The 13,172-nt window shown below is 45.1% G+C and overlaps 1 pseudogene; it reads left to right on the forward strand.

Annotated features, from left to right (window-relative positions):
• The first annotated feature begins 3,825 nt into the window (after positions 1 to 3,825).
• On the forward strand, positions 3,826 to 4,211 carry LOC101692346 (annotated as a pseudogene).
• The last annotated feature ends 8,961 nt before the right edge of the window (positions 4,212 to 13,172 follow it).

A 13,172-nucleotide genomic window follows, 5' to 3' on the forward strand; every position in this document is an offset into this window, starting at 1 on the left:
TGGGCAGCCTCTGGGTACTCACAAGCTGGCGATGCAAAAGTAGGGATTTGCCAACAGCCCCTGTCACTTCAATCCTCATGGCTACTAACAGGGTCCCATCCTGCTGGCGTGTGGTGGGGGCAGTTGGCTTACGTGGATGGTGTTAATACTAAGATCCGGAGGCTTAAGGACAGATGCAGGAGAAACCTTCCAATTACACACGTGCACGTGGGGGATTTGGAACACGCTGGGAAGACAAAGCTGGCTCGTTTGCAAAAACACAGGAATGCACCAAATGAGGGCTACAGATTTTATCACTGTGAGTGATGCTGACACAGGCATAATGCAGGGGCCACGGAGGCTGAAGAGGCAGAGCTGCTCCTGGGAACCAGAAACACTCTGACCCTTCTCGATTTCCGGATAAAGAATGTGGGTCCTTTCTCTGAGAGGCCACCCCACAGCTCTCGCATGGGACCACATCCTGAACTCAGGACACAGTGCTCCCCCATGTCTGGAGGCACATTTGGGGCACTGGTCCCCATCATCTCTCTGCCCCGGGCACATACCTTTGCAAGCTCAGGAGGCCAGAGGCTCAGGCTCACAGAACCTCACACACGAACTGCTTTCCTTAGTCAAAGAGAGAAGCAAGTTCCTACATCTGAGGGAAAGTTCCTCTGGCACAGGGAGTGAGACTAGGATAGGTCAGGTGTGCTCACCTGCTCCCTTCCATGCAGCTCAGCCCTTTGTCGCTCCTTCTGGCAGGTGAACCCCCCACACCTCAAGCCATATTTGTACCCTCTGGATGTGATGAGCTCTTGGCTAACAGGCACTGAAAGCAAGACTTCACTTTGCAAAGCTGTCAGCCCGTCAGGGAGGAGAAAACCCTCGGCAGGATCTCAGTCCCTGAAGTACAGCTTTCCCTGTCCCTCCACAATTACAGCAAGTGTTTGGCTCAGAAGTGTTGTCAGTCTTGATGAGGTTTAATTATATTCCTAGGAAGGATGTGCGGTGGGGAAATGAGCGATTAGCGAGGCTTCCGGATCCAGCCTTTCCCGGTTTTTCTGATCCTTCTCACCTTCCCTAAGTCCCAAGGCTGTGAATCCGAATGGGGACCTGCTCCCAGACACGTGGAAGTCACTTTCCTTTCTTTCTTGAGGTTGTCGTTATGTGCGGGGATATAGCAAAGGGGATGGTAGAGATTCTGTTTTCTGAGCACATGACAAGCGTGGATCGGGAGAAGACAAGAAGCACCACGGTCCTCCTGTGCACGCGGGGTTTGGTGGGGAAATGGCTTTCCTCCTACCCTCTGAGTTCCAAGCTGGGAACTCTGTGATTCAAGACAGACGGACAAGGGAAAATCAGGCAAGCATTTATTATCCCTCATTCCTCATGTACACATAGAATTTTCCCAGAGAAAACTGAGCCAGTCTCTGACGTGGCTTGGAACTTCGGCTAAATGCCATTATACTGGAACAAGGGTACTGGGGGTGCTGGTCTTTTAGGAGAAGGTAGATGATTTTTAAGAAAGACAAATGGACCTTAGGTGCATAATTGGGAGGTATGATAGTTTGTGACCAAGTTTGCTTGGGTATGGTGTCCATTTCCTCTCTCCTCTCCTGTGACGAGAGCCAGTCTTCCCTGGCTGATGAAACTCCCAGGGAGATAATTTATGACAATTGAGTTCCTTTAGAAGAATCTGTCTTTAAGTCAATTGGGGAGGGAGGTTTGAGGACACCTCTCCTTGCTTTCCTATTTTCCAAGTGCCCACAGCTCAACAGACTTAATATACCAAAGTGGCATATTTTGTGGTAGCGTATTCTGCTGACTTCAGGGCGTAGAGATCTTTCCTGCAAGCAGTTGGTTTTTCTGTTTTTGTGTTTTTAAAAGATTTTATCTTTGATTTGAGAGAGAGGGAGCACAAGCCTGCGTAGGGGCAGAGAGAGAGGCAGAAGGAGAAGCAGGCTCCCGCTGAGCAGGGAGCCCAGGCAGGGATCATGACCCCAGCAGAAGGCAGAAGCCTAGCTTTTTCTCCCCCTGTTCTTGCAATCTCTTTAGTAGTTTGGCTATGATGCACATCACATTAAGGTTGAATATTTTTAGATAATAAGTGTTTTCCTTCCCTTTTACTTTTATAGTTAAGTCTCGTAGGTTGGCAGGAGATTTTGTTTCTAATTCTTTTTCTCCAGTGCTCATAAATAGAAAGTAAATGGTTGAATGGAGCATGAACCCAGAGACTCTGACACAAGAGCATATGCTCCTCACTCCCAGCCAAGGCTCCCTTCCCCTGTTTGATATGTGTTCTTCTGGTCAGTCTCTCTTTCAGTGTGTTCCCCCTCAGCACCACTCCCGTGTCCCCTAGGCTCTGCCCATACCTTTCTGCATCTAGATGTGTGTCCCTCCACCTCTCCTTCCACTGGGAGTCATGCCATTCGTCGCAGGTCTGGCGTTTCACATAGATTCCACGGGTTCCCGGTGAAGTGGAGGGAAAGTATTTCCTCTAGCCTTCAAATTCTTCCAGGTCATGACCTCAGGGTCCTGGGATGGAGCCCCTTTCTCAGTGGGGAGTCTGCTTCTCCTTCTCCCTCTGCCTCTTCCCCTTCGGATAAGCTTACTAGTCTATACACACACTCTGGAATATTAATCCAAATTGCACCGCAACTTAAGAATGATTTGAGGAAGATATGAGCACTCCTATGTTTATTGTAGCCATATTTACACAAGCCAGAGTATGGAAGCAACCTAAGTGAAGGACGGATAAAGAAGGAGAATGGTGTGTGTGAATATTCCTGATCCATAAAAAAGAATGAAATCTTGACATTTGTGACAACATGGATGGTCTTCTAGAGACATGTATCAGACAGAGAAAGACAAATACCATGTGAGTTCACGTATAAGTAGTACCTAAAAGACAAAACAAATGAACAAACACACAAAAACCAGAAACAGGTCCAGAAATACAGAGAAGAAACTACTGGATGCCAGAGGGGAGCTGGAAAGTTAGGCAAAACGGGTCAAGGGGAGTGGGAGATACAGGCTTCCAGGTATAAAATGAGTAAGTCATGGAAATAAAAGGCAAAGCATAGGAAATACAGTTGATGGTGTTATAGCAGTGTTTTACAGAGACAGATGGTAGCTACACTCCTGGTGAGCCCAGGATTTGATACGGAGTTGTCAAATTACTATGTTTACACCTGAAACTAATGTAACAGTTTGTGCCAACTACACTTCATTTTTCAAATTTCATTTTATTTACATTCAGTTAATGAAGGTATAGTATATTATTCCTTTCAGAGGTAGAGTTCAGTGATTCACCCATTGATGTATACTTCAATTTTTAAAAAGTAGAATTTGGAGAGAATTGACATTTTAAACATAATGAGTTTTTCTTTCCATGAACATGGGATTCTTATACATTTATTTAGCTTTAATGTATACCAATGTTTTATAGTTTTCAATGGAGAAAGCATAAGTGACTTCTTTATTTTTTTCTTATAGATTTGATTTTTAAGTTTTTAGTAAAATTTTCCATTATTTACTGTGAATATGTAGAGGGCAATTAGTTTTAAATTGACTTTCCCTCTACTGAACTTGCTAGTTTTATCTCTTTTTCACTTTCAAGTTTTCTGCACACACAATGTTATTAATGATGACTAAAAAATTATTTTATTTCATTCCATTTTCTTTCCTTTCTTTCCTTTTTTGCTTTCTCATAATGGCTAGAATCTCCAGAAAAATGCTGAGTAGAAATGATGATGATAAACATCTGTCTCATTTGTAACCTCAGAGAAAAGCCTTTAAAAATTTCTGCATTGGGAGCGGTGCGGGAAGGTGGACGAAGTTTCTGGGATGCAACGGGCGGCGGGCGCGCTGGCGGCGGCGGCCGTGCCCGCCGATGGGCGCCGTGGGCTTCCCCGGGGCCGGAGTCGCCGCTTCCTCGCTAGCGGCCAAGATGATGTCCGCCGCCGCCGTCGCCAACCGGGGTGGTGTGGCCGCCGGCAGCCTGGTGGCGACGCTGCAGTCGTGGGGCAGCTGGACTCTCCACGTCATCCAACATCCTCCTGGGCTCTGTTGGGTCAGCTTTGGGAGCCTGGCTTGCAGGTTCAAAAAAGGGACCTCCTTCCTCTCCCCCAGCAGAAGAAGAGAAAGAGGCTGAAGAGAAAGAGCCAAAAGAAAATGAATCCCAAGTTGAACTTCCTAAACCCCCCATCGGGTCAGAGAAGCAGGAGAAGTAAAGATCTTATGCAGACACCACACACACACACACACACACACACACACACACACACACACACAATTTCTGCATTGAATATGATGTTAACAGTGAATTTCCTGTAGTTAATCTCTATCATATGAAGAAACTTATCTTCTATTATAATTTTCCTGGGAAGTTTTATTTATATATTTTTAAAATGTTTTATTTATTTATTTGACACAGAGAGAGGGATCACAAGGCAGAGAGGCAGGCAGAGAGTGGGGGGGCAGGCTCCCCACTGATGCAGGGCTGGATCCCAGGACCCTGAGATCATGACCTGAGCCCCTGAGATCATGACCTTAGCCAAAAGCAGAGGCTTAACCTACTGAGCCACCCAGGTGCCCCTTTATTTATATTTTTAATGACTAGGTGTTGTTTTTGTCGAGTGCGTTTAGGGCTCTATTAAAATGAATGTATGTTCTTTCTCCTTTCGTTGTCTCTATGAGATTCATTATATTCCTTGATTTATTGAATAGTAAGCCCTTCTGGCATCTCTGGAATAAATGTTATCCTTTTAAATATTGTTGTGCTTCATTTGCTAATATTTTCTTGATAATTGTTGCATCTACATTCATGAGCAATGTTAGCCTGTGATTTTCTTATCTTGCAATGTTCTTTTTCCGATTTTGGTATCAAAGTTATGCTGGTCTCTTAAAGTGAGTTTGGAGGTGTTCCATGGATCTGCTCATGGCCAAATTTAGCTCCAGAACTCCCTCGTTCAACTCTCCTTAGTCTGGAAGCTGGTCTAGGATGCTTTCACCCAACTTGTACTATCTGTCCTTCACTCAGGATCACACAGCTGGCTCTTCACCTTTCCTGGCTCCATCCCTATTTTCTTGAAAGCATTTGCCCTCACCACATCTCTGCACATTTCATTGCACCTTGCTGTTTGCTTCTTGGAAGACCCAGATTGGCCTACTAGTTCTTCAGTACACTTCTAATTTATACTGGACAGAATTTGTGCTGGGCAAAAAAAAAATAATGCTATGTGATGTACCTTTAGCTACAGATGGAATCAATATAAAGAACAATTTTCCCAATTCCTCAGTGAGCACTGCAGCCGTGAGTCAAGTGGGCATCCCTGCTGATTGTCAGAAAGGAGCTGAGACCAGCGTAACAAAATGTCAGAGATAATTTAATATTTAACATGGTGGGGACGCCTGGGTGGCTCAGTCAGTTAAGCGTCTGCCTTCAGCTGAGGTCACGAACCCAGAGTCCTGGGATGGAGTCGTACATCAGGTTCCCTGCTCAGCAGGGAGCCTGCTTCTCCCTCTGCCTCTGACTGCTGCTCTCACTGCTTGTGCCCTCTCTCTCTCTCTCTCTCTGACAAATAGATACAATCTTTTTAAAAAATATTTAGTATGGTGTAATTATTTGTCAAGAAGGAGCCTATGCAGAAGGAGAAAATGAAATGTGCCCAGTAAAAGAGGAAAAAAACAGGTCATGAGCACGAGAACAGTCTGAGATGCTCTGATCTTGGGGCTGGAGTTTCTCTGAAACCTGGAGCTCTGAAGGGAGAGCACACTCTGGGGATATTTATATAGACAAAGAGCCATGGACCCATCAGTCTCTGAAAGACGGCATCGTGCAGATATCGCCAAATGGATAACCATAAGGTCTACAGGGTTCCCCTCCACCCCTCCCAGGTCTCATGAGCAAAGTATATCCATGTCCCACCAATAAAAAGAGGTTCCCCCTAACTCCAGGTCCAAGAAGTGAAAGCAAGATTATTCCCTGGTTGATCTTACTCCAAATCATGTTCCAATATCATACACGGAGCTAGGAAAAACTTTTGAGAGACACAAATAAGTAAAGATGACATAATTTAGGTCCATGGTTTTTCTGTGTCTACTCCGGGGAAAAGAACACTTTCAGTTCTGAAGTTTGTAAATATACATTGTTCCTTCACTTATAAGTCTCTGATCTCATTCTTTTCTCTTTCTTCTTTTCTCCTGTTTCAGTTGCTATGGCCATGGTGAGAACTACAGTGTAAACATTCGGCCCAGACATCTCTCATATATTCTGCACTAGGACATCCACCAGCCGATCAAAGAGGTCCTTCTACCCTATACGTGTACCCCTCATGTATACATTTCACGTGACAACATTCTTCCCAAACAACAGCTGGGCAAAAGGCAACATCACTCCATCAGTTTCTAAGCTATCATGCTGAACTGTCATTTTAGAGGCTCCTCCCTCACTGCTCAGACCCAGTAAATGATTTCACTGCAGAGGGCTGTGCTGGCGTTCCCTCTCGGTCCACTCTACCAGCCTGTTCACTCCTCGCCTTCAGAGACCATGAACACTGGGCTGACAGAGTTGTAGTTTCTCCAAAGAACTGTACTGGGCTAAAGGAGGGTAGTTTCAGGAGGCAGGCTATGCGGCTTACCCCTCTCCCTCCAAGGGCAATAGGAAAGCCCAGACCCCTTGCCTCGAGGGGGTGCTGACTCTGGTAACATTTGTGCTCCTGACTTTCTACCCAGGTGGGGTCAAATGGGAGCAGATTTTTTCCTCATGCTTATGCTGTTTCCACGCTCCCCCAGCAAACCATCAGAGCAAGAGCTCCGGTTACATAGGATCCAACCAAAGACACACATCTCACTGACGCACCCTCTTCCCTGTTGTCAAATTTAGTGGCTTTCTTCATCAGAAGTACCCTGCCCTGAAGGCCAAGTTCCTCAATAGCTCAGGTTGTGATTTATAAAACCACTTTATAAATGGTATCACTCTTTCTGTTTATCTTCTTTCTATATTATAGTCAAGATGAGCTTTTGACACACAAATTTCATCCTTTTGCTTCACTACTTACAAACCCTAAATGGCTTCCCATGTCAACCCTCTGCCTAAGCATGTTTGTCCCTCCCAATTTGGCCTCTTCTCCTTCTTACCAAATTTGTTTCTGAATGACCTTCACTCCCCGGCCCAGAGATGTGCAGGAACTCCAGAGGCTAACTAAGATGGTCTTGTCCTCTGCCACCCCCCTTCCCACAGCAGCCTGCCTGGTGACTTTCCCTGAACTCCCTGGGCCCTGTTGCCACATCTACTTACCTGTTTCCTTCCTTCCCTCCATGGTGGAGCCCTGGAGAGGAGGTGCTCCTCTGCACCCAGGACCTCCGTTTCCCAGCACAGTGCGGCTAGGAAATGCCCGCCGAACTGTTTATGGAAACGTTATGGAATGACACCTATGGTTATGGTCATAAAAGTGCCTGTTACTGAGGGAAGAGTTTGTGAGCCAATTTGGAGAGAAATTTGAGTTGATTTGTGATCACTTACAAATGTCAAACTGAATGAGTTGGAGAAGTCAACCCACCTAGAATGATTTGAGTGTTTCTTCAGATGTGTCAAAGCTACACACTTATATGTGATCTGTAGGATATTGGAAAGAGAGAGTTTATATATATTTTAATAACTTTTCAAAGCCTCTTGCTTCCATCATTTAAGGGAGAACAGAATGCAGGCTGCACGAATCAACGCATATTCCAGAGGCTTGTGCCGGATCCTTGAAGGGGGAAAATAGCAGTATTTAATACCTACTTTCCTATAATCCAATATTCATAGGCAGCAAAGATTAATAGTTTGATCTATGGGCTCTGGGATTAATTTTCCTGCGTTTGATGTCTACTTCCATTAATTGCTAGCTTTCAGACCTTAGGAAAGTGATTTACTTACTTGTTACTTTCTCAACAATAAAACAATGGCAGTAAAATTAAATTATTTAAAATTTGTGAAGCATTATATAAAGGTTTGATGTTTGAAAGAGTAAAATCTCAGGGCGCCTGGGTGGCTCAGTGGGTTAAAACCTCTGCCTTCGGCTCAGATCATGATCTCAGGGTCCTGGGATGGAGCCCCCACTCTGCTCAGCAGGGAGCCTGCTTCCCTCTCACTCTCTGCCTGCCTCTCTGCCTACTTGTGATCTCTCTCTCTGTCAAATAAATAAATAAAATCTTTTTAAGAAATACATTAAAAAAAAAAGAAAGAGTAAAATCTCTCTCAGACTGAAAGAGTGAAAATCAGCTCATGCTGAAAATGAAAAAAAAAAAAAATCCACGTTTATCAGGCTGAGAGAATATACACAGATAAAACAGGCTGTAAAGGGAACAGGTAGCACCCTTTCCTCCAAGGTCATGGAGCAGCTAAAAACACTGTAAATGCCCCCCCTTGAAATGACTACTACTTTCATACCATGATGCCCCAAACCAGTTTTGATATATCTGTTGCTGGGAATACCCAATTGCTAAACCAATATAGACTCATGCTTGCACTCAGTTCTTACTTAATTTAATGCCGGCTTCCCCTAATTACTAATCCCATCTCAGAAACATTAACCAAAAAAAAAAAAAAAAAAAGAAGAAGAAAGAAAGAAACAAGATGGGATCAGGAGGGAGACAAACCATAAGAGACTCTTAATCTCACAAAACAAACTGAGGGTTGCTGGGGGGAGGGGGTAAGGAGAGGGTGGTTGGGTGATGGACATTGGGGAGGGTATGGGCTATGGTGAGCGCTATGAAGTGTGTAAGCCTGGCGATTCACAGAGCTGTACCCCTGGGGCTAACAATACATTATATGTTAATTTTTTTAAAAAGAAATTTAAAAAAACAACAACAACATTAACCAGTCCTGCTTCCCTGAGCCCCTACTCAGAATCCTTTAGCAGAAACCCGAATACTAGAAAAGATGCTTCATATCTTTCACTTACAGGAGACACTATTATCTGGTTCCTCTGGAATGTTCTCCCTCTACTTCTTGACTGACAAATTAGACTTATTTAGCCCATAACTTTGTTTCTAGAGATCTGATGGTTCCTGGATAAAGTTGCTCCAGCATTAATGTGTTGTATTGGGAGGATGTATGGATACCCTTGGATTTGTGTTCAACGTCTCCTTGATCAGTATTTTTCCCATATTTGTGTTTCTCGTTTCTTCTTCTTTGTCTTTTTTTATTAGATTTTTGGTTTTGCTGATTTCCCCTCTTTATTTTACTTTTCTTCTCCTCCATTCAGCCAGTGGTATACATGTTTTCAATTTTTTGTGGGCTCATTATGGATAATTTCATTGTGCATGGTTGACTTTAGAGAGCCTAAAGTCAAGCTGCTTCATAACCTTCTCCAAGAACTATAGCGCTTTAACAAACTTTACATCTAATTGCTTCTGCCTCTTAAACTATTCTGAGACAGTATTTTAATTCCTACCTTTTTAATCAACAGAGGAGATATCATTTGTCATCATCACTACCCTCTTATACTGGCAATGTTTGCTTATGTTTATCTATTTACCAGTATTTTTTCTCCTACAGTATAACTCTCCTAGATATATATAGATCTATCTGTCTATCTATATATATATATAAATTTTTGGTAATTCTCAAAGAGTGAACTTGAACATTCCTTAGTAAAGTTTGTCAGTGGTGACATTGCTCTGATTTACTTCATCTCCTATGATATTTATTTTATCTTCATTCTTGAAAGATAAATTTACTTTATTTCACCCTCTGGATTGACAGCAATTTTTTCCCTCAACAGTTTCAAAATACAACTTGTCACTTCAGACTTTTATATTTTACTTCTAAGAAATCATTATCAGTCTGCACATCCTTTCCTCAGAAATCTTTTTTCTGGTTGCTTTAAAATATTTTACTCTTTTGTATTATGAATTGCACTACAAAGCATCTGATGAGATCACCTTTTTTAAAAAAATGTTTCATTTATTTGACAGAGAGAAATCACAACTAGGCAGAGAGGCAGGCAGAGAGAAAGGAGGAGGCAGGCTCCCCACAGAGCAGATGCGAGCTCGATGCTACGATCCCAGGACACTGGGATCATGACCTGAGCCAAAGGCAGAGGCTTTATCCCACTGAGCCACCCAGGTGCCCCTGATGAGATCACCTTCTATTTAATCTGCTAAGACTGTGTTGTGCTTTCTGTGTCTGCGGGGATCCTATATTCCCTCACTTCTGGAAAATTGTTCTCTCCCATCCCCTTCCTTATGACAATGGTGTTTAGCCGAAGTTCCAAGCCACGTCAGAGACTGGCTCCGTTTTCTCTGGGAAAATTCTATGTGTACATGAGGAATGAGGGATAATAAATGCTTGCCTGATTTTCCCTTGTCCGTCTGTCTTGAATCACAGAGTTCCCAGCTTGGAACTCAGAGGGTAGGAGGAAAGCCATTTCCCCACCAAACCCTGCGTGCACAGGAGGACCGTGGTGCTTCTTGTCTTCTCCCGATCCACGCTTGTCATGTGCTCAGAAAACAGAATCTCTACCATCCCCTTTGCTATATCCCCGCACATAACGACAACCTCAAGAAAGAAAGGAAAGTGACTTCCACGTGTCTGGGAGCAGGTCCCCATTCGGATTCACAGCCTTGGGACTTAGGGAAGGTGAGAAGGATCAGAAAACCGGGAAAGGCTGGATCCGGAAGCCTCGCTAATCGCTCATTTCCCCACCGCACATCCTTCCTAGGAATATAATTAAACCTCATCAAGACTGACAACACTTCTGAGCCAAACACTTGCTGTAATTGTGGAGGGACAGGGAAAGCTGTACTTCAGGGACTGAGATCCTGCCGAGGGTTTTCTCCTCCCTGACGGGCTGACAGCTTTGCAAAGTGAAGTCTTGCTTTCAGTGCCTGTTAGCCAAGAGCTCATCACATCCAGAGGGTACAAATATGGCTTGAGGTGTGGGGTTCACCTGCCAGAAGGAGCGACAAAGGGCTGAGCTGCATGGAAGGGAGCAGGTGAGCACACCTGACCTATCCTAGTCTCACTCCCTGTGCCAGAGGAACTTTCCCTCAGATGTAGGAACTTGCTTCTCTCTTTGACTAAGGAAAGCAGTTCGTGTGAGGTTCTGTGAGCCTGAGCCTCTGGCCTCCTGAGCTTGCAAAGGTATGTGCCCGGGGCAGAGAGATGATGGGGACCAGTGCCCCAAATGTGCCTCCAGACATGGGGGAGCACTGTGTCCTGAGTTCAGGATGTGGTCCCATGCGAGAGCTGTGGGGTGGCCTCTCAGAGAAAGGACCCACATTCTTTATCCGGAAATCGAGAAGGGTCAGAGTGTTTCTGGTTCCCAGGAGCAGCTCTGCCTCTTCAGCCTCCGTGGCCCCTGCATTATGCCTGTGTCAGCATCACTCACAGTGATAAAATCTGTAGCCCTCATTTGGTGCATTCCTGTGTTTTGCAAACGAGCCAGCTTTGTCTTCCCCAGCGTGTTCCAAATCCCCCACGTGCACGTGTGTAATTGGAAGGTTTCTCCTGCATCTGTCCTTAAGCCTCCGGATCTTAGTATTAACACCATCCACGTAAGCCAACTGCCCCCACCACACGCCAGCAGGATGGGACCCTGTTAGTAGCCATGAGGATTGAAGTGACAGGGGCTGTTGGCAAATCCCTACTTTTGCATCGCCAGCTTGTGAGTACCCAGAGGCTGCCCACTTTCCCTATACCATCGTCTTCCCTAGCAGGAATACGCTTCTCATTTCTTTGAGGAGAAAACAGGCTGAGAGGGATGCACAGAGTTGGACTAGCTGGTAGGTGTTCGATCCAGAATGGGCGTCACCCAACTGCCTGAGTGTAAAGCCTGTCTTTTAAAATAGTTTACTTGACCATTTGCAAAAAGTAATCTGGGAGAGTGTCATCCCTCCCCACTCTGACACTCTTCCTACTATTCAGTCAGAAAGAAAGGCATTAGTCTTTCCATTTGTTGGGGGAGGAAGAGGAGGCTGATGGCCATAACCTATGTTCCTCAAGCCCTGAGGCCACCCGGTACCAAACCGGAACAGGAGCCTGAGCTCTCACGGTTCATGGTGACAGACACCTGCGGGCAAGGACGCATCTAAGTCCAGGCCTTAAATGGGTGAGGACATGGTGAGTGGAGAAGGTTCTGGGAAGATTTGCAAGTTTATGGAAGCTATGCAAATTGGAGGTTAGAAATCCTGGTTTCTTTGGTTGTGGGGAAATACTCAGTGGTTCTCTAGAAATGTCTACCTGTGAAGTGAGGTTCAAAGCTTAGTAGTGAAAGAGGAATTCTTACTCAGGCCCGGAAGCATGACAGTCGGCGTGGACTGATAAGGATCAAATCACTTGTAGTGTCAATCAGGTTCAGAGAATTGATATCGGTCACATGGACCCACTCGCCTGAATCATTTCTCCACAGGTTCGTCAGCAGCTAGGAAATGGCATAGTGAACCTGTGTTTCAGTGGACACTCTTTTCTTCCCAAGGATGCACTAACTCCCTTCACTGTATGTCCCCAAATTTGGGGATCCCTCATTCAGGAACTGCCCTTGTCTCCCGGCAGCCCCCAGGTCCTCATGATTAGCTTTGCTAACCTTTTGGGAGATGTCAAACATCCTGAACTAATCCAGGCTTTGCCTAGTGTCCCCTCCGATTCCTCAGTGGGACTCAGACCTCCTATAAACACCCTCGCTGGCAGCAATCCAAGGTCCCCCAGGGTGCCCAGGCTGCTGCAAGTCATAGATCTGAGTTTGGGCAGCCCACAGGCCGGTTTCTGGAAGTCTCTGGCTGAGGAGCATTTAAAAGTTGGGATCTATGCAGCTTCAGTTGATCTTGAAAACTAGGAAAACTCACTGGAAATTTTAACAATGAACATACAGAGAACGTTTGGGGTTTTGAAAGACAGCTCTGGAAATATTAAGATGTATGTATCAGAGATATAAAGATTGGAATTGGTAGGGGTGCTCAGGTAGCTCAGTGGGTGAGTGCACGACTCTCGATTTTGGCTCAGATCGTGAGCTCAGGGTCCTGAGATTCAGCCCCGCATCGGGTTCCATGCTGAGTGTGGAGCCTACTTATGATTCTCTCTCGCTCCCTCTGCCTTTCCCCAACCTGCCTTTCCTCTCTGCCTTTCCTCTGCGTCCCCCAACTCAAAGAAAACCCACAGAAAAACAACTGGAATCAGGAGACAAGCGAGGAAATTGTGATACTAATCA

Source organism: Mustela putorius, unplaced genomic scaffold (assembly GCF_011764305.1).
Source record: "Mustela putorius furo isolate JIRA1106 unplaced genomic scaffold, ASM1176430v1.1 tig00000594_pilon_pilon_pilon, whole genome shotgun sequence".
NCBI lineage: Eukaryota > Metazoa > Chordata > Mammalia > Carnivora > Mustelidae > Mustela > Mustela putorius.